The sequence below is a fragment of the Erythrolamprus reginae genome, chromosome 5 (assembly GCF_031021105.1).
Source record: "Erythrolamprus reginae isolate rEryReg1 chromosome 5, rEryReg1.hap1, whole genome shotgun sequence".
NCBI lineage: Eukaryota > Metazoa > Chordata > Lepidosauria > Squamata > Dipsadidae > Erythrolamprus > Erythrolamprus reginae.
Window position 1 is genome coordinate 112186582 of NC_091954.1, and position 22647 is coordinate 112209228.

The 22647-nt window shown below is 42.8% G+C and overlaps 1 protein-coding gene across 3 annotated transcripts in view; it reads right to left on the bottom strand.

Annotated features, from left to right (window-relative positions):
- FAM131A (family with sequence similarity 131 member A) overlaps positions 1-16983 on the bottom strand; it is a 117274-nt gene extending 100291 nt beyond the window's left edge. For 2 of the 3 annotated variants that reach the window (XM_070754158.1, XM_070754156.1), the window contains exon 1: positions 16722-16894. The gene's annotated coding sequence lies outside the window, so the exon portion shown is untranslated. Of the gene's footprint in view, positions 1-16721 lie in introns of all 3 variants that reach the window. The other variant, XM_070754157.1, reaches the window with a different exon arrangement.
- Positions 16984-22647: the final 5664 nt, after the last annotated feature.

Below are 22647 nucleotides of genomic sequence, written 5' to 3' on the forward strand. Positions count from 1 at the left end.
TATCTTGGTCGGTAAGCCACCCCCACCCAGTCACATGACCTTTAAGCCACCCCCAGCCCCATGATTGTCAAGCCACTACCACCTGGTCACATGGCTGGCAAGTCACTCCTACTGGGTCACATGACCATCAAGCCACACCCGCGAAATAAGCCACACCCACACTGTGTGGGTTTTGCAGCCCTTGACCGGCATCCAAGCATTGTTGTTGTATGTAATGGACTGGGGAAAATGGGGAATGAACTATGCATGCACAAGAATAATGAACTATGCACAGGAATCCCAGAGCTGGTTTTGCTTCTTTTATGCCAATGTTGATTTATGTAGTAAAGTTTGTACTCTTGGTAAAATAGTGTCCCAGGAGTTTCTTTTTCCATATTTGCCAACTGGACAGTTGACATTACCATTAAAAGAGAACGCCTTGGTCTTTTTAGCCTTGCAAGACGGCGTGTAAGGGGTGACTTGATCGAAGTGTATAAAATCATGCATGGGATAGAAAAGGTAGATAGAGAAAAAATCTTTTCTCTATCATGCAACACTAGGACGAGGGGGCACTCCCTAAAGCTCATAGGTAAGAAAGTGAGGACAAATCAAGGGAAATATTTCTTCATTGGTCCTTGGTTTATGTAATTCACTTCCAGAAGAGGTTGTGACAGCTGTCAGCCTGGTTAGCTTCAAGGCAGGATTAGACAGATTCATAGATGCCAAGTGTATCGGTGGTTATTGAAATGGATGTCCATGTGCCGCCTCTATGTTGGTTGAGGCAGGCAGGATTCCCTTGAGTACCATTTGTTGGGGGTCAGGGGAAAAGGAGGGTCTTGCCTTCTCCTTCTGCTCAAGATCCCCATGGACAATTGGTGGGCCACTGTGTGACACAGAATGCTGGACTTGATGGGCTTTGGCCTGATTCAGCAGGGCTCTTCTTATGTTCTTATGTAAGAGAATATTTACCACTACATGAGTAATGGTCTCTCATGGGCTATGTGACTTTTGTGTTCCTGTTAAACTCCTGGATCTTCTGGGAAGGGATTCTGGAATCTACATATCAGATTCCAAAGAATCTCAGCAACCTCTCCACTGAAAACTGAGGACAGGCGATTACATAATTCAATTAGAGGAATGGGAAAGAATTTGGAAGGATCACTATAAATAGACATTATTTGTAGCCTATAAAGAAAATCTCTACAAATTGTTCTACCGGTGGCATTATGCCTCGGCAAGAATTGCAAAAATTTATCCAAAATTAGACCCCAATTGTTGAAATGCAAAAAAACCTATGGAACGTAGTACCATCTCGGTTGGACGTGCCCAGAAAGCAAGAAATTTTGGACTATGATTCAAACTTGGATAAATGAATAAATAAATAAATTCCTAGTATGACTGTTGTATGTATTGTTAATTGAAGTTTTAAAATTAGAATTTTTAAATGATTGTTTATGTTATTAATTGGATTGTTTTTCTACTGTTTTATTATGTGCTGTGAGCCGCCCCGAGTCCTCGGAGAGGGGCAGCATAAAATCCAATTAAACTTAAACTTAAATGAAATATTAGACTACGAATTGGAATTAAAACCAGAAACATATCTATTGGGAATAATAAAAGGAAAACATTCAAAAGCCAACTACTGTTTAACTAGACATTAACAGCCGCCTGACTAGCAATTGCGCAAATGTGGAAAAATTGAAAACATGCCCTCAGACACAATGGAAATTAATAAATTATTGGAATGCGCAGAAATGAGCAAAACTTACCTTAGAATTGTGAAATGAGCAAGAGAAAGAAATAGAGTATACATTATATGGGTGAAACTGTACATGTGGCTTGAAAAGAGAAAAAATATATAAACTTATAAACAATAAAATTTTAATAAGATTTAAAAAAAGAAAATGAGGACAGGTAAGAAACCGCCAATTCTGGATGGGCATCATGCTTTGATTTCTTTTCTGTGGCCCAAAGCTTTGCTCATGGCATTGGCACAAGGCAGAGGAAGAGTTGTGCCCATTCTCTTGCTCGCCAATCTAGAGCGCTGCTATTTCCAGAAGGGCATTGGCAAAGGGTGTTTCCACCATAATAACTAACATTTCTAATTCCTTGGCAGAGAAGGCAATGAGGAGGTGGTTACTTAGACCACGCTGGCTCTTAAAATAGAGGGTAAAAGTAGTTTCAAACCTGTTCAGTGGGAGGAGGAAGGGTTTCCAAAGCAACTGACTGAGAATCAGCTTTAACGTTTTTCCAAAGGTTTTGGGAAAGGCTACACTTTGAATCTGAGGCCTTCTGCCAATCACAATCAGGTTGGCAATCTGGTGGTCCATACACAACCAGGTTGGAGATCTGGTGATAACCAGGCCAAAGCTTACTGAGTTTCCCTCTTTTTTCTTTTCTACTCATCTTTTCTACTACCTTCTCCTCTTGGTATTTTAGGATTATATATTACCTTTTTGTTTGTATATACACTGAAAGCTTCTGCACCAGAGAAAAGAATTCCTTGTGTGTACACTTGGCCCATAAAGTATTCTGTTCTGTTCTGTTCCATTGCACTACATTCCATTCTATTCTATTCTACCTACCATATCCTAATTCTAATTCTATTCCATTCCATTCTCCACTCCACTCCATCCAATCTAATCTATTCCATTCCATTCCACTCCACTCCATCCATTCTATCATGTCCTGTTCTGTTCTATTCTATTCTATTCTGCTCTACTCTACTCTACCTCCCTACCCTACCCTACCCTACCCTACCCTACAATACAATACAATACAATACAATACAATACATGACTCTATTCCATTCCATTCTATTCTCTTCTATTCTGTTGTTTGAAGTTCTGGCCATTAGATGAATTGCAATAATTGAATCGATCCTGCTACAGAATATGCTTAACCATATCTTCTCCAAACCCATTGCATTTGCCTAAAACACTAACTTGGTAATACTAACCTTAGTTTGTTTATTTGCAAACTAGACCTTAGATAAATTAATTCAGTGAGTTAGATAGCATGCAATTTGTTAATGTATGAGCAGCAAAGTAATCCTTGTTTACCAACGTTGTGCACACAGAAACGTTTAGATTGAGATTAGTTGTGAATAGCTACTCAGCCACTCACAGATACACTAACTTGAATTAAAGTTTACTTTGAGAAATAACATATTCCTATAAACAGTATAAAGTCATACACATAATAAGCCAGAATAACAATCCCAATATTACCAAGTACGTAGTCTTTCTTACCAGCTGTCTTTGTCATAATCAGCAAACAAAGATATCAAGCCGAAACACATTTTAGCTGATATGCATAACTACAATACAGAGAGATTGCAGAGCTAACCTAATAGTGAGTAGCCAGACAAAGAGAAACAGAGAGGGTGACTCAGAGAAATAAGCTATAAACTCTAGCTCCCTCTTGTGGTGGTCTGCAACACCTGCAATCAATATATTGCCAACCCAACAGTTATGGATAGAGTCCTAACACAATTCATGGACATGCAACCAGTGCTCTGCTAGCTGTCAAATGGCTTGTCCTCCTGTAAGAGCAGCTTCCTATGAGTTTCCCACTCCATGAGTCTAGGATGCCCTATGTTAGAATGTCTAGGTAATATAATAAACCTTCAACAAACTTTAAGCAGAGTAAATGTAGCTATTTGTGTTAGTCAGTCAATGAATCAGACTTAGTACAAAATAGAACAATATTATTATGTACAAATAGGCAAATAAGCAATAGTAGTTACACAGTCCAATATCATACACATATAATCCTAATAATGGTTTACAAACCAGGTTATGGCACACAGCAAAATATACACACAGCAAATATAAATCTCTCTAGTATAAACTCCCCCAAGAGGAACATTGTTGGCTCCCTCTTGTGGCCAACCAGCAAATGACTCTTAAAAGTACAGTCTTATACTTACATTGTTAGCTTCTGTATTGCAACATAGTTACACACAGTATACTAACACCCTACAGCATGAAATTATCAAATTCGCAAGGATCAATCTTTGAATCATTTATCTACAGCACAACTTGGTCACCATTGTTTGGAGGTGTGTGTGTGTGTGTGTATTTCTGTGTCAGTCTGTAGGAAGGGGAGAGACCACACACCCAATGCAAAAAAAATGGTTTCTATTGCAACCATCAGTAAATCTGAGAAATTATTCTAATCCAAAAAGGGAATAAAGGATCCATCACAATCTGCAGAGTCACAAAGGCAGCAAAGGGGCCTCTGAAAAAGGCAAATATCAGCACTGCCACTGTTTCCACAGTTTGTTAGCTCTTTGTGGTATTTAGCTCTTGCTCATGTAATACCATGTGCCAATTTGTTGTCATGGAAAAACTAGCAATCAACATTCACATGAATTAAGGCAAAGGAGACCTGAGTTAAAATACCATTAGAAAGTGATTAGGAGGGGGGTAAACTCAAAGCCAGCCCACGGGGGGGGGGGGGGGTCGCTTAGATCTGACCCACCCTGGAAAACACCAAAGGACTGGCCAATGAGGGCTTCGAGGAAGGCATCGTGGCGCTGAAAATGCGGTCCCCCGAGCTCCTTTTTTCACTGGCAGAGAGCTATCAAACCAACTTTAAAAACAAAGGAAAAGGAGAAATGTTTCCCCTTTTGTATTTGAGTAACGAAGAAGGGAAAGGGAAAGAGGAAAGATGGGAAGAGTGCAGGGAAGATGGGGGGAGGAAAGAGGGGGAGGAAGAAGAAAGGAGAATGAAGAGGAAGGAAAAAGAAGGAAAGGAAAGGGGAGGGGGAGGGAGGGGAGGGGAGCAGAGGGGAGGGGAGGAGAGGAAAGGAAAGGAAACTTCAGATTGTGCAGAATGCAGCTGTGAGAGCAATCATGGGCCTCCCCAGATATTTATTTATTTATTTATTTATTTATTTATTTATTTACTTACTTACTTACTTACATACTTACTTACATACTTACATACTTACTTACTTACTTACTTACTTACTTACTTACTTACTTACTTACTTACTTTGTCTAATACACAACAATACACAATGAAGGTTATAGAGGTTATACTCGAGTAAAGTATATTAGAGAAAGAATAGAAGTGAAAATTTAGGAACAGAATATATCAATTAGAGAATAGAAGGATATTATGAGAGTAGTATGAGAAGAATAAAATAGAAGAATAGTAGATACGATATATGAGATATAGGAGAGACAATAGGACAGGGGACGGGAGGCACACTAGTCAACACTCTGCAGCCTGCATTGGTTGCCGATCAGTTTCTGGTCACAATTCAAAGTGTTGGTTATGCCCTACATGGCATCGGACCAGAATACCTTCAGGACCGTCTTCTGCTGCACAAATCACTGCGCCACCCCGAAAAGCCCCCAAGTCTGCAATAAGGAATCAGCCAGGTTTAAGATTGAGGCTGATACCTTAATCTTTTTATTAACACCGATCTACATCTCTCCTTTTAAAAAACAACAACAACTATGATTTTAATTTTCCAGGCTGCTTCCCAAAAATGCAAGTTAGCATCTTATTTATTTCCCTTCCTTACCTTGTTGTTCGGCATCCCTTTCAACCGAATCAGAGTTTCAAAGAGCATCTCAAATCCCGATAACTTTATTTCTACATAATTTCCCGCTGAGACATGAAACATGTTTGCAACATCAAAAACAAAGCTTTCATTTTTCTTTTCTTTTTTAAAACAACAACCACCTACTTGTAAAGAAGTTTAAGCTGCTACAATGTGAAACAGATTGTGTGTGTTGATGAGGACAAGAGAAGGAGTGTGCCTCAAGGCATTATTTGGATTAATTTATCAGGGTATGAGCACAACTGAGGCCAAAATTTATGTTGCTAAGTGAGATATGTCTTAAGAAAGTTTTGCTCCATTTTATGACCACACCACAGTTTTTAAGTGAATCACTGCATTTGTTAAGTCAATAACATAGTTGTTAAGCGAATCTAGCTTCTGTTCTAGGCACGGTTCCAGTAGTTTTTCAAGACTCTCAAAAATCCACTCCTTGAAATAATAGTCTCTTTTATTTAGGTTCATATCAGATTAGATACATAAAACTTTAGCAAGTAAAAGTGCAAAGCATAAAGACTGAAGTGTATTCTCTCGTCTTGAAATTCTCTACCTGTTCTGGGAAGCATTCCTGCACTCCATTCTTGGCTGGCTCAGAGATAAGAGACCACTTTAAAATCACCACTTTAAGTCCATCGGCTTACCGACTTTCACAATAGATTCAAAGTGCAACTTTTGTTTCATTTTGGACAACACAGCAGAGATTTTTCACTCTTTGATTTCAGGAACGCCACAAATCTCCGCCATTCTCTTTCATTGGACTCCGCCTTGACTTCCTGCTCTAACCTGGAAATGACATCTTATAATCCACAGAGATATTCATATCGATCAATACTTTTTACCTTGTATCTCTTCTCTTCTTTTTATATTCTTTCTTTTCTTTTACAGACTGAGGGTTGTCTGTAAGGTCTTGTTTATTCAGGTTGTATTTGGTGATCTGATTTTTTTTTTTTTTGCCAATGTGTAGGACAGAGCATTTTGGGGTTGAGATTTGGAGTTGCCAGATGTTTGACGATTCAGACACAAAGTCAAGGTCTTTTTGGAGAGTAGCTGTGTTATCAGTGCTGTTGAAAAGTTTGACATCATCGGCGAAGAGAACGCAGTTGCTTGCACTGTGATCGCAAAGGTGATTTATACAGAGTATAAAGTGTGTTGGTCCAAGTAAGCTGCCTTGGGGGAACAGGATTAGATGTTTGTTTGTTTGTTTGTTTGTTTGTTTGTGTGTGTTTGTTTGTTTATTGTTAGAGTTGAAAGGGCCATGAAGGCCATCAAGTTCAACCCCCTGCCCAAGCAGGAACCCTATAGTACACCAGTCAAGTGGCAATTCAAAATGTCCGCTGGTAGGTTGTTCCATTGGTTGATCGCTCTGACCGTCAGGAAGTTCCTCCTTATCTCCATGTTGAATCTCTCCTTGGTCAGCTTCCAGCCGATGTTCCTTGTCCAGCCCTCTGGTGCCCTGAAGAATAAAGTGATCCCCTCCTCTCTGTGACATCCCCTCGTATACTTGTAGACTGCTATTATATCCGCTCTGGCCCTCCTTTTCTCTAGGCTATCCATGCCCAGTTCCCTCAGTCTCTCTTCGTAAGTCTTGGTTTCCAGTCCCTTGATCATCTTGGTTGCTCTTTTTTGCACCTTCTCCAGAGTTTCAATGTCTCTTTTGAAGTGTGGTGACCAGAACTGAATACAGTACTCCAGGTGTGGTCGGACCAGGGCGTAGTAGAGTGGTATTAAGACTTCCCTGGTCTTGGAGTGTATTCCCCTATTGATGCAGCTTAGGATTGTGTTGGCTTTTTTACCTGCTGCTGCACATTGTTGGCTCATGTTTAGTTGATTATCCACCAAGACTCTGAGGTCTCTTTTGCAGTCGCTACTGCTAAGAGGGGGTTTCTCCCAGGTTGTATGTGTGTCCAGGGTTTTTTCTGCCTAGGTGAAGGACTTTGCTCTTCTTGATGTTAAACATCATTTTGTTGGTGTGGGCCCACTGTGTTAGTCTGTCTAGGTCTTTCTGTAATTTGAGCCTGTCTTCTAGGGTATTGGCTACCCCCGCCAGCTTGGTGTTGTCTGCGAATTTGATCAGTTGCCCTTCTATTCCCTCGTCCAAGTCGTTGATGAAAATGTTGAAGAGCACAGGGCCCAGGACTGAACCCTGTGGTACCCCACTGCCTACATTCTTCCATGTGGATTTGGAACCGCTGAGGACAACTCGTTGGGTGCGGTTCGTCAGCCAGCTATTGATCCATCTCCATCTGTTGTAGTCTACTCCACTTTTTTTCTAATTTGTTGATTATGAGATATGACGCTCCCTATGCACGTACATGGTGAGAAAAACGAATCGTGTGAATTTACCAGATGGATGGCACTTCCACCAGCTATAAACCAAGGATAATGTGTAATCAAGATAAGGAAGTGGTTCTTTAGCAGGAGGATGGCTGCTAGTTTAGAGAAAACACAACGCACAGGCTTTAGCTTCTCAGAGGCAGGGACACCTCCTATAAATTACTCGTGTTATTGTAACAGTGTGAATTGTCTATAAACCTGGAGAAGTTTATGGTCTTTCTGCTTGAGTAAATCAGCACCCGCCAAATCTTTCGACACAGGGAGAATGGCATGTAGTCAAGAATGATGTTGGTCCATCGTGTTCGAAGAGGACCTTGACATCTGATGGGTTGTGGGCTGTACACGATGTGTCCACAGGTGGCTAGTAAGGCCTATACGGACACAAAATGTTATTTTTGCCTCTAATAAGAACCGTTTTCTACTTAAGAACCCAAGCCCAGAAAAATTCCCCAGGAAAGTTGAGAGCGGCACAAAGGCCCCGCCAGTTTCCTGCCATTCCCCCTGGGTTTCTCCCTCTGGCGCAGTGTATGAGAGGCAGCCTCACACCAGGTGTATGGGAGGCGCGTGCTCCTCCTTGCCACCTCGAGTCCCTCTTTTTTTAAAAAAAAAAAGCCTTAAAGTTTTAGATTTTTTTTTATTCCCGTCACCTCACCTTCTTCTTTCAGCAGTGACTGTCCTCCTCTTCTTCCTCCTCCTCCTCCCACCCAAATTCCGAGCTTTTATTTCTTTCCTGATGGGTTTGCACACATTGTTTGCTGAAGCCTCCGTGGGGCCTCTCTAGGAATCTCCTGGGAGGAAACAGGGCCGGAAAAGGCAAGGAGAAGCCTCCGTGGGGCCTCTCTAGGAATCTCATGGGAGGAAACAGGGCCAGAAAAGGCGTGGAGAAGCTTCCATGGGGCCTCTCTAGGAATCTCCTGGGAGAAAAAATGGCCGGAAAAGGTGGGGAGTGTTGTGGTTTGCTATTAGCAAAGAGGCTGGCATAACAGTGAGAAGCCTCCATGTGGCTCTCTAGGAATCTCCTGGGAGGAAACAGGGCCGGAAACGGCAGGGAGAAGCCTCCGTGGGGCCTCTCTAGGAATCTCCTGGGAGGAAACAGGGCCTCCACCCTCCCTGTGGTTTCCCCAATCACACGCATTATTTGCTTTTACTTTGATTCCCATGGGGGAAAATTGTTTCTACTTATAAACTTTTCTACTTAAGAACCTGGTCACGGAACGAATTAAGTTCGTAAGTCGAGGTACCACTGTGTATGTATGTATATATATATATATAAATAACACACACACATACACACTTTATATATAGTTATACAATTTATAGGTCACCCAACTCCCAAAGGCCTCTGGGCTGCTTACAATTAAAATGTTTTTTAAAATTACAGAATACAGAAATACATTTTTTTTTAAAAAAAAAATATTTCCCTGCAATTTTCTTTCCTCTCTCCTCTACCAACGAGCCTCTTTGGGCTTGGGTGATTTCCTTCTTTTTGGAGGGGGATTAGGCACCCGGCACCATCTCTCTGCCATTGAGAGCTGCCAACTCCTGTCCTTGTCTGGGCACTTATGACAGGGGTGACGCAGCTGGGACAGAATGTCACACTCGGAAAAACAATGACAAATGTGCCCAGTCAAGCAAGATCCAGAAGGGAACGCCGACAGATGCTGCCAAGGGAGCCAGAAAAGGAAGCGATAGACAGGGCATCTCCTTGGCTCCATCCTGCCACATGCAGACGAAAGACCCAGGGAAATTGGGCAGCTGAAGGATCAAAAGTGGCCACCGGACAGCGTAAAACCCAGGCACAAGGAGACAGGAGAAAGCGCATACCAAGCCATATTTCCCTTGAAAAAAAATAATAATCCAACCATCAATAAAGGGGGATATTTGTAGCTCAAGGTTGAAATGAGGGGTCCTAGCGCTTAGACTTAAATAGCTCTTTCACAAGGCTTTACGGCCCTCTCTAAGCGATTTCCAGAGTCACTGTATTATCCGCAACAATCTGGGTCCTCGTTTTACTGACCTTGGAAGGATGGAAAGCTGAGTCAACCTTGAGATTGAACTCCTGACAGCAGGCAAAGTTAGCCTGCAATACGGCATTCTCCCTTCCCTTTCCTTTCCTTCCTTCTTTCCTTCCTTCCTCATTTTACCGACCTTGCAAGGACAGAAGCTTGAGTCGACCTTGAGCTGGTTGGGATTGAACTCCTGACATAAGGCAAAGTTAGCCTACAATACGGCATTCTCATCTCTGCGGCACCAGGCCTATTCTTCCCTCCCTCCCCTCCTCTTTCCTCTTCTTCCTCTCTTTCCTTCCTTCCTTCCTCATTTTACCGACCTCGCAAGACAGAAATTTGAGTCGACCTTGAGCTGGTTGGGATTGAACTCCTGACATAAGGCAAAGTTAGCCTACAATATGGCATTCTCATCTCTGCACCACCAGGCCTTTTCTTCCCTCCCTCCCCTCCCCTCTCCTCTTCTTTCTCTCTTTCCTTCCTTCCTTCTTTCCCTCCTCTTTCCTTTCCCTCCCTCCCTCCCTTTTTTCCTTCCTTCCTTCCTCATTTTATCAACCTTGGAAGGACAGAATCCTAAGTTAACCTTGAGCAGGTTAGGATCAAACTCCTGACAGCAGGTAAAGTTAGATGCATTCTCATCTCTGCACCACCAGGCCTGTTCCTCCCTCCCCTTTCCTTCCTTCCTTCCTTCCTTCCTCCCTCCCTCCCTCCCTCCCTCCCTTCCTCAATTTACCAACCTTGGAAGGACAGAAGAAGGATCGAACTCCTGGCAGTGGGCAGAGTCAGCCAGCAATACTGCCTTCTCACCACTGCAGCGCTGACATTTGATTGACATCCGTGAAAATAAGGAAAGCCAATTTTTGGTGTTCAAGCTGACGTTTAAAAATCTCTCCACTAATAGTGCACAACCTTTCCCTGTTTGAGGAAGGTGAAGGGGATGTAAATAGCTTCGAAATCATTTGGTGTGGAAGAAAAGTGACGTTTCCCCTAAACTGCCGAATAACCTTTTAATCGCCACATTTAATTGTGACAAAGACCCCAACCTCATTTTTTACCAGCTCCGTTATTTATAGAAACATAGAAGATTGACGGCAGAAAAAGACCTCACGGTCCATCTAGTCTGCCCTTATACTATTTCCAGTATTTTATCTTAGGATGGATCTATGTTTATCCCAGGCATGTTTAAATTCAGTTCCTGTCAATTTACCCACCACGTCTGCTGGAAGTTTGTTCCAAGTATCTACTACTCTTTTAGTAAAATAATATTTTCTCATATTGCTTCTGATCTTTCCCCCAACTAAACTCAGATTGTGCCCCCTTGTTTTTGTGTTCACTTTCCTATTAAAAACACTTCCCTTCTGAACCTTATTTAAACGTATTTAAATGTTTTGTTCGTGTCCCCCCTTCCCTTCTGTCCCACAGACTATAGAGATTAAGTTCACGGAGTCTTTCCTGATCAGTTTTATGCTTAAGACCTTTATTTTATTGGGATGAATAAATCACACCCTTCATTTACTCGGTTTCACCTTCTCCCAACAGAAGAGCTTCTCTTGTTTACTCCCAACCTTAAAGATAGCTGTGTAGAAATGATATCATCATCATAATAACACATCAATTATCTCCCGTCACATCAACACATCAATTATCTCCCAGGGATTTCAACCTCAGCGAATATAACAACTCTGCTTCCTCATCACACAGGTAGGTCCTTCACTTAAAACGGCAACAAAACCCCAAAGGTGGATGTTAAGTGAGCTGTGACTCATTTTATGACTGTAATTGGTTTCGTAATTTTTTTACAAAAAGTAAACAGTATCTGGCAGTGTTCCCTCTAATTTTTTTTGGGGGGGGGGCGGAAAAGTATAGTGTCTGAGCGGCAGTCCCTTAGGGAATGGGCGGCACAGAAATAATAAATAAATAAACAAACAAACAAACAAATAAAAAACCCACCCTGTTTTGCCTCAGAGAATTTCAAAATAAAATACTGTACTGTGTGTCTATAACAGTGAGCTCATAATAGGGCAACTCTATCAATATCAAAATGCCACTTAAATAGTTGAGCTAGTTTCAAACTAGATTTTGATTTTCTTTCTCTCTTCCTTACTCCCATTCTTTTTCTTTCTCTTTTCCTTCCTCTCTTTTTTCTATCTGTTTCTCTCTCTTCCTCTCTTCCTCTCTCTCTCCTTCCCTCTCACTCGTTCCCTCTCGGCTTCTGGGCAGGTTTGGAAAACTCTGAGTTGAGGATGATTTTTAAGTGAGCGATTGCTCACTGCTCAGCTTAGAGGGAACTATGGTATCTGGTAGGGACAGCCTCGTGCCCATCTCAGATGGACAAGGGAAAGGCTGCCAGCCTCAGCCCCTCATTTCATGTGCCAAATGAACTTGGATGAAAAGAACATCGGGCATCAAGAAGAGAGTTGACTCATCAGTTCCTTTGCTTTCAACACCTAGGCAAGAAAGGCTGCCATTCAATTTTTGTTTTTATTTTGGTTTAGACATATTTTCTCCCTGCCTTTATTAGTTTTTGCAAATAATTTAAGGTGGTGAGCATATTTAAGAGTCCTTCCTCCTCCTATATTCCCCCAGCAACAACCCTGTGGGTTGGGCTAAGAAAAGTGAACTGCCCCCGAGTCACCCAGCTGGGTTTCATGCCTAAGGTGTGTTGTGGTTAGCTCTTGCCCAGCTCCTGCCCCAAGGAATGTGCAGGTGGATGTGGGGGAAACATCCACATGCCGCAGGCCTGTTTTGCTCCCAGTAGAATCTGCCGACGAAGTCTCCTCTGACCAAGGAAGCATGAGTGACAGGGAAGAGGGGAGTTTGGCAGACAGCACAGGAGGAGATCAATCATTGGTATCATCCCTGGATTCTGAACAAGAATCAATGACACATCCATGCATGCGTAGAGTGATGCATAGGAGACAACAACTGAAGGATTATTACAAGAGAAAATGAGGCCACCTGTGGTCGGGTGGGGCTGCTGTAATTAGTGCTACAGATAAAAGTGCAGCTTCATGTTTTAGCCTCATGGCAGTTTATCTGATTCATTGTTTCGTCAAGATTGTGGTTTTTGGGCTGTTCAAGATTGTGTGTGGACTCTCTGGACTTTAGAATTGGACTCAATTTCCCAGTTATTGGGTGAGCAATTGGATTGCATTTAACCTGTGCCTTGTGTATCCCAGAAAATCCCTTTGACATTTAAAAAGGGAGCTGTTTCTGTTTTTCTGTTTATAAAAACTTTTGGGTTTTCCTTTTATCGTGTGGTGTGTGTCTTCCTGGACTAATTACCCTGTAATTACGGGCGGTTGAAACACGCCAGCAGAACAAGGTGGGATTAGAACTCGCTTTCTGCTGGAGATTGGCCCAAAGATACCCAGCTGGCTTTCATGTCTAAGGTGGGACTAGACAGCTATACAGCTCATCTGTCTGGAACTCGCACCACATTTCAGACATAAATACATGAAAAGACATCCAGAGATACTTTACGAGAAGAGCCCTCCACTCCTCCACTCACAACAGAATACCCTACACAACTAGACTTACAATCCTAGGTCTAGAAAGCTTAGAACTACGTCGCCTTAAATACAACCTAAACATAGCCCATAAAACCATCTGCTACAATGTCCTTCCTGTCAACCACTACTTCAGCTTCAAGTACAACAACACACGAGCACACAACAGATACAAACTCAACGTAAACCACTCCAAACTTGACTGTAGAAAATACAACTTTAGCAACCGAGTAGTTGATGCCTGGAACTCACCACCAGACTCTGTAGTTTCATCACCAAACTTGCAAAACATAACCCTTAGACTATCCACTGTTGACCTCTCCTGATTCCTAAGAGGTCAGTAAAAGGGGTGCCCACCATCCCCTGTCCCAATGTTTCCCTCTTATTAGTACTCATATCATGTATATAAACAGTGTTATACTGTATCTATGTATACTACCAATGTGTACTTGATTAACTAACTAACTAACTAACTAACTAACTAACTAACTAACTAACTAACTGTTCTGTCGAGCTCTCTGGTAGAATTCTCCCGAAAATGCACAGATACAATTTCAGACACACACACATTTGACAATTCAAAACAATGTTCTTTATAATGAAAATTCACTTAAACTAAGCCCTCTTTTGGTATAGCAAAGAGCACTCGTCTCCAAACAAACTGGTAATTTGTACAAGTCCCTTATCAGGTCTGAGATACTTAGCTTGCAGCTGTGAGGCAATTCACAGTCCTTCTTCTTTCACAAAGTGAAACACACTGGTCTGGTTTAGTTTCAAAGCGGGAAAAATCAGCACACAAAGGTCAAAGTCAGCAAAGCCGGCACGAAACACAACGATCAGATAATCCTCCACAATGGCCAAACCCACAGGCTGCTCTTTATAGCAGCCTCACTAATGACCACAGCCCCATCCAACCACAGGTGGCCTCATTTTCTTTGATAATAATCTCTCAGTTGTTGTTGCCTATGCATCGCTCTCCGCATGCGTGGCTGTATCATTAACTCTTGTTCCGAATCCAAAGAGGAGCTAGATAATTGATCTCCTTCTGAGCTGTCTGCCACACTCTCCTCTTCCCTGTCACTCATGTCTTCTTGGTCAGAGGAGCCTTCATCATCAGATTCCACCAGGAGCAAAACAGGCCTGCAGCATGTGGATGTCTCCCCCACATCCACAGTCCTTGGGCCAGGAGCTGGGCCAGAGCTAACCACAAAACTAACTAACTAACTAACTAACTAACTAACTAACTAACTAACTAACTAACTAACTAACTAACGAAGGGTAATGGATGGACAGATGGAATTGTCCTTGGGAGGCAAAACCCACAGCCACTTCGTCTTGTCAGGGTTGAGTTTGAGCCTGTTGACTGATTGTAGATTGTTGGGGGCAAGAGGCTGATTCTGTAAACCACTTAGAGAGGGTTGTAAAAGCACTATGAAGCGGTATATAAGTCTAAAAGCTACACGAGACCTCCCCTAGTTTTCAAAGAGGGTTAAATTAAAGAAATGAAAGAGGAGGAAGCATGGGAGAGATTCGAAAGGGGTTTTTGAAATCTGCAGTTATTCCTGGTTTGCTGGCTGAGCAAATTTTGCAGCTACGCATTTTGAGGCTTTGTCTCCCTATGAGAAGCACCCTCTTTTAAGCGACAGGCTGAAACAGGTGCTGGTAGTCATGGCATTAAGGGAAAAGGGAGCTCCCCCCCCCTTCAAAAAAATATATATATGCCCATCTGCAAAGAGAAAAAGGATGGGAGGATGGGAAGGGGAAAATTTAGCTGATCATGATTTGATATGGAGAATCTCCTTGGTACCCATTGGATGCTTTCCTAGAAAAAGTCCTACAAATATTGCATTTGTAATAGCAATAGCAATAGCATTTAGACTTCTATACTGCTCATAGCCTGAAATGGTATAAGGCTAGGATCCCCAATCCCGGGCTGTGGCCCACTACCGAGGTGTGGTCCATTCATAACCAGATTGCACAAGTAACAGGGGAGCATGAATACACACTCAGCTCCACTCGCATGTGGTGGGAACTTGTGTCTATAGTCCCACTCATGTACACACTTGGAATCCCGCATTCAGTTTTGTAAAAAGGATGTTGAGACTTCAGAAAGAGTGCAGAGAAGAGCAACAAATAGGATTACGTGACTGGAGGCTAAAACATATGATGAGCAGTTGCTGGAACTGGGTATGTCCAGTTTAATAAAAAGGAGGACCAGGAGAGACATGATAGCAGTCTTCTAATATCTCAGGGGTTGCCACAAAGAAGAAGGAGTCAGGCTAGTCTCTAAAGCTCCTGAGGGTAGAATTAGAAGCAATAGGTGGAAACTAAACAAGGAGAGAAGCAACTTAGAACTAAATTCCTGACATTTAGAACAATTAATCCGTGGAACAGCTTGCCTGCAGAAGTTGTGAATGCTCGAACAATGGAAGTTTTTAAGAATTGTTGGATAACCATTTATCTGTAGTGGTGTAGGGATAATAATAATAATAATAATAATAATAATAATAATAATAATAATAATAACAACAACAATAATAACAATAACAATAGTAACTCTCTGTAAATTTACCTTAAACTTTTTACACGTGTACTCTCCCCTCCCCCCTTTTTTCGATTTTGTACTCCCTACTTCCCCTTCCCCTTTTATAAAACTAATAAATTATATTTAAATAAGAAGAAGAAGAGGAAGAGGAGGAAGACAACAACAACAACAACAGAGTTGGAAGGGACCTTGGAGGTCTTCCAGTCCAACCCCCTGATTAGGCAGGAAACCCTACACTACTTCAGGCAGAGGGTTATCCAACATCTGCTTTAAAAATTCCAGTGTTGGAGCATTCACAACTTCTGGAGGCAAGCTGTTCCACTGATTAATTGTTCTCACTGTCAGGGAATTTCTCCTTAGTTCTAAGTTGCTTCTCTCCTTGTTTCGTTTCCACCCATTGCTTCTTGTTCTACCCCAAGGTGCTTTGGAGAATAAGTTGACTCCTACTTTGTGGTAGCCCCTGAGGTATTGAAACACTGCTATCAAGTGCAAAGACCAGTTGTAATTCACTTTTTTCCAGCCCTCTGAGTAATCCCGATGCATGTAGCCACACCCACCCAGTCACATGACCAGTTAGCCATCCCCATCTGATCACATGACCAGCTAGACACACCCACCTGGTTAATTGTTCTAACTGTCGGGAAATTTTTCCTTAATTTCCTGCCCAAGCAGGGGGTTGGACTAGAAGACCTCCAAGGTCCCTTCGGACTCCGTTGTTCTGGGAGTCCATTGCGTAGGAAGAAGCTCCTACTCTCCCCCCCACGCCATCTCACCGTGAATTCAATGGGATTCACTTCTGAGTAGGTCTGGGTGGAGCAGGGGATCCAGGCTGCTACGGCCTCCCGGCAGAGAATAACGGATCAGCTTGTCCCATGGAGCAACGTGTTCTTTGCAGTCTGCAGGGACAGCAACTGGAACGCAGAAAGGCCACTGTTGATCATTTATCCTCCTGGACCATCTCGGATGACTCACCAGCCTGCCTTCTCACGCGTCTAGCCTAGAGCAAATTTACAGGTCTTTTTCTATTGAAAACGTTTCGAGCTCACAAACAGCTGTTGCAAAAACATTTTTTTTTAAAGGAACCCTCCACAAAAGATGCTCAACAGCCAAGGCAAGGGAGAAGATCATTTCTGTCGTTTGGCAGCATGGATACAATCCCTGATGGACGGATGGATTGGTTTCCACAATTGATTTATTAAATTTATTTATTTTATTTGTCAAGTACGTATTGGTAGCATGCAAAGAAATAACACGGTCGAAACATTTAAACATGTTAAAGGGTTAAATAAGGTTCAGGAGGGAAGCGTTTTTAACAGGAAAGTGAACACAAGAACAAGGGGGCACAATCTGAAATTAGTTGGGGGAAAGGTTTTATTTTTATTTATTTATTTATTTTGTCCAATACATAATACACATTGAAGAGAATAGATATGTAATAATATAAATAAAGAAAAGAATAGAAGAAAAGATATAAAAGTATAGGTGAACATATTTGAAAGGAAGAAAAGATAAATGAGATAAGGAGAGACAATTGGACAGGGGACAGAAGGCACACTGGTGCACTTATGCACGCCCCTTACTGACCTCTAAGGAACGTGGAGAGGTCAATCGTGGATAGTCTAAGGGAAAAATGTTGGGGGTTAGGGGTTGACACTACTGAGTCAGGTAATGAGTTCCACGCTTCGACAACTCGGTTGCTGTAGTCATATTTTTTAGAGTCAAATTTGGAGAGGTTAATATTAAGTTTGAATCTGTTGTGTGCTCGTGTTGTTGCGATTGAAGCTGAAGTAGTCATTGACAGGTAGAAAGTTGCAGCATATGATCTTGTGGGCAATACTTAGATCGTGTTTTAGGCTACGTAGTTCTAAGCTTTCTAGACCTAGGATTGATAGTCTGCTTTCGTAGGGTATTCTGTTTCAAGTGGAGGAGTGAAGGGCTCTTCTGGTGAAGTATCTTTGGACATTTTCAAGGGTGTTGATGTCCGAGATGTGGTGTGGGTTCCAGACAGATGGATTCCAGACAGATCAGAAGCAACATGAGAAAATATTATTTTACTGAAAGAGTAGTAGATGCTTGGAACAAACTTCCAGCAGATGTGGTTGGTAAGTCCACAGTAACTGAATTTAAACATTCCTGGGATAAACGTATATCCATCCTAAGATAAAATACTGGAAATAGTAGAAGGGCAGACTAGATGGACCAGGAGGTCTTTTTCTGCCATCAATCTTCTATGATTCTATGTAACATTGTTTATACACATGATATTGGTACTAATAAAAGAGAAATTTAGATTAGGGACGGTAGGCACCCTGGTGCACTTATGCACACCCCTTACTCACTTGATTCCTCTTAGGAATCAAGTGAGGTCAACAGTGGATAGTCTAAGGATAAAGTTTTGGGGGTTAGGTGATGATACTACAGAATTAGGTAGTGAGTCCATGCATTAACAACTCGGTTGCTGAAGTCATATTTTCTACCATCGAGATTGGAAAGGTTAACTCTGAGTTTGCATCTGCTATGTGCTCATGTATTGTTGTGGTTGAAGCTGAAGTAGTCATTGACAGGAAGGACATTGTAGCAGATGATTTTATGGGCTATGCTTAGGTCGTGTTTAAGGCGATGTAGTTCCAAGCTTTCTAAACCTAGCATTGTAAGTCTAGTTGCGTAGGGTATTCTGTTGCAAGTAGTGGAGGAGTATTCTCGTAAAGTATCTCTGGGCGCTTTCTAAACAATGATTGACTGGGCCGGGGTACCACTACAGTTGGTCTACAAGCCCAGCATAAGGGAGTATAACAGAAGTGTTGGAGTAACATGTTGCAGAAGCTAGCCCACCCAGATAGCCAAAGCAGATAGCCAGTCTGCCTCAGACCCGGATATCAGGAACTTTAATCTTGAAGATAATTTATTTATTGTTAGAGTTGAAAGGGACCATGAAGGCCATTGAGTTCAACCCCCTGCCCAAGCAGGAACCCTATAGTACACCAGTCAAGTGGCAGTTCAATCTTGTCTTAAAAATGTCCAGAGTGTTGGAGTTCACAACCTCCGCTGGTAGGTTGTTCCATTGGTTGATCGCTCTGACCGTCAGGAAGTTCCTCCTTATCTCCATGTTGAATCTCTCCTTGGTTAGCTTCCAGCCAAGTTGTTCCTCGTCCGCCCTCTGGTGCCCTGGAGGATAAAGTGATCCCCTCCTCTCTGTGACATCCCCTCGTATACTTGTAGACTGCTATCATGTCCGCTCTGGCCCTCCTTTTCTCTAGGCTATCCATGCCCAGTTCCCTCAGTCTCTCTTCCTAAGTCTTGGTTTCCAATCCCTTAATGATCTTGGTTGCTCTTTTTTGCACCTTCTCCAGAGTTTTAATGTCTCTTTTGAAGTGTGGTGACCAGAACTGAATACAGTACTCCAGGTGTGGTCGGACCAGGGCGTAGTAGAGTGGTATTAAGACTTCCCTGGTCTTGGAATGTATTCCCCTGTGGATGCAGCTTAGGATTGTGTTGGCTTTTTTAGCTGCTGCTGCTGCACATTGTTGGCTCATGTTTAGTTGATTGTCCACCAAGACTCCGAGATCTCTTTCACAGTCACTACTGCTAACAGGGGTTTCTCTCAGGTTGTATGTGTGTCCAGGGTTTTTTCTGCCTAGGTACGTACTGCAGAGTTTCTTAGGAAAATATTTACTTCTTTCGTAGCAAACCTATACTAACTATTTACACTGTAGCTATCTCTCTATAGCAGTTACTAAACAAAATACTCACAATTCTCTATCGACTATTCTCAGCTACAAGTCTTTAGCTATGATATTCTTCAGTCACTACAAGCCACACAATATCTCTAAGCCGCAATATCTACAAGCCGCTCTGCTTCAAAAGCCCAGCCACACCTATGCAAAGGTTCATGATGGTATATTTATTTATTTATTTATTTATTTATTTATTTATTTATTTATTTATTTATTTATTTTATTGGATTTGTATGCCGCCCCTCTCTGTAGACTCGGGGCGGCTAACAACAGTAATAAAAAAACATCATATAAATCCAATACTAAAACAACTAAAAACCCTTATTGTAAAAACCAAACATCCCTACAAACAAACATAACATGCATAAATTGTAAAGGCCTAGGGGGAAAGAATATCTCAGTTCCCCCATGCCTGACGGCAGAGGTGGGTTTTAAGGAGCTTACAAAAGGCAAAGAGGGTGGGGGCAATTCTAATCTCTGGGGGGGAGTTGGTTCCAGAGGGCCGGGGCCGCCACAGAGAAGGCTTTTTCCCTGGGCCCTGCCAAACGACATTGTTTTGTTGACGGGACCTGGAGAAGGCCCACTCTGTGGGACCTAACCGGTCACTGGGATTCATGCGGCAGAAGGCGGTCTCGTAGATACCCTGGTCCAGTGCCATGAAGGGCTTTATAGGTGATGACCAACACTTTGAATTGTGCCCAGAAACTGATCGGCAACCAATGCAGACTGCAGAGTGTTGGTGTTGCATGGGCATTTTTGGGAAAGCCCATGATTGCTCTCGCAGCTGCATTCTGCATGATCTGAAGTTTCCGAACACTTTTCATAGGTAGCCCCATGTAGAGAGCATTACAGTAGTCGAGCCTCAAGGTGATGAGGGCATGAGTGACTGTGAGGAGTGACTCCCGGTCCAAATAGAGCCGCAACTGGTGCACCAGGCGAACCTGGGCAAACGCCCCCCTCGCCACAGCTGAAAGATGGTTTTCTAATGTGAGCTGTGGATCGAGGACGCCCAAGTTGCAGACCCTCTCCGAGGGGGTCAATAATTCCCCCCCAGGGTGATGGACGGACAGATGGAATTGTCTTTGGGAGGCAAAACCCACAGCCACACCGTCTTGACGTGGCTGGTAAATCCACAGTAACCGAATTTAAACATGCCTGGGATAAACATATATCCATTGTAAGATAAAATACAGGAAATAGTAAAAGGGCAGACTAGATGGACCATGGGGTCTTTTTCTGCCGTCAGTCTTCTATGTTTCTATGTTTCTATGTCTTATCAGGGTTGAGTTTGAGTCTGTTGACACCCATCCATCTTATCAGGGTTGAGTTTGAGTCTGTTGACACCCATCCAGGCTCCAACAGCCTCCAGACACCGGCACATCACTTCCACTGCTTCATTGACTGGACATGGGGTGGAGATGTAAAGCTGGGTATCATCAGCGTACTGATGATACCTCACCCCATGCCTTTTGTCAACCAATCAGGTTACATTACAATCTGCAGATTCACCGTGACCAAGCAGTTTTACCCTGCTAAAGTCATTACCTGGATTACAGTTCTTCTCCCTGAAATTTGGAATATTACGTCAGGTCCTGAGAAGAAGGACAGAACTTGGAAGCCTTCTCCTATTCCAGACAAATGGTCACCCAGTCTCGTCTTTAATATCCCTGTGTTGGAGCACCCAAACATTTATTTCAAAACAACAAAAACCCACATCCCATAGTACAGACGCTGCATCAATGGTGACAGATTTGTTGGTTGCAACCCAAGGCTGTTTGTTGTCAGCCCTGAAGCTGAACTGACCGAGGCCACCTTGACAATTTCAGTGTTGCCAGATTGGAGCTGAGGAATAGAGAGGGGGTGAGGGATTAGAGATAGCTGGGGTTTTATAGCCAAAACAACATACTTTCTCTTGGGAACCAAGGTCATTCTTACACCTGGCCTGAGGAAGGAGGAGTGAGGTCACCAGGCAACCAAACAGCTTTTTGATTGGACTAGGTGACTGATTGTGAATAGAATAGAACAGGGATAGGGATAGGGAGTGGAGTAGAGTAGAGTAGGGTAGGGAAGGGAAGGGTAGGGGTAGGGGAGTAGAGTAGAGTAGGGTAGGGAACGGTAGGGGTAGGGGAGTAGAGTAGAGTAGGGTAGGGTAGGGAAGGGTAGGGGTAGGGGAGTAGAGTAGAGTAGGGTAGGGTAGGAAAGGGTAGGGGTAGGGTAGTAGAGTAGGGTAGGGTAGGGTAGGGAAGGGTACGGAAGGGTAGGGAAGGGTAGGGGTAGGGGAGTAGAGTAGGGTAGGGTAGGAAAGGGTAGGGGTAGGGTAGGGGAGTAGAGTAGGGTAGGGTAGGGAAGGGTAAGGAAGGGAAGGGTAGGGGAGTAGAGTAGAGTAGGGTAGGGTAGGAAAGGGTAGGGGTGGGGTAGGGTAGGGGAGTAGAGTAGAGTAGAGTAGGGTAGGGAAGGGTAAGGAAGGGAAGGGTAGGGGTAGGGGAGTAGAGTAGGGTAGGGTAGGAAAGGGTAGGGGTGGGGTAGGGTAGGGGAGTAGAGTAGAGTAGGGTAGGGTAGGGTAGGGAAGGGTAGGGGTAGGGTAGGGGAGTAGAGTAGAGTAGGATAGGATAGGATAGAAAATGGAATGGGAATGGGAATAAAATAGAAAATGGGATGGGAATGGAATGGAATGGAATAGAATAGAATAAAATTCTTTATTGGCCAAATGTGATTGGACATACAAGGAATTTGTCTTGGTGCAGATGCTCTCAGTGTACGTAAAAGAAAAGATAAGTTCATCAAGAATGATTGAGCTGATGAGAATCAAACTGCTGGCAGCCAGCAGAATCAGCCTGCAGTACTGCATTCTAACTATTGCGCCACCAACGTCTCTCCTTAACAAAAACTCATAACAAGGGACATAATAAAATTAGCAATTTATAATGGCCTTGAGAGACATTTTTTGAGAAATTGCACCAGAATT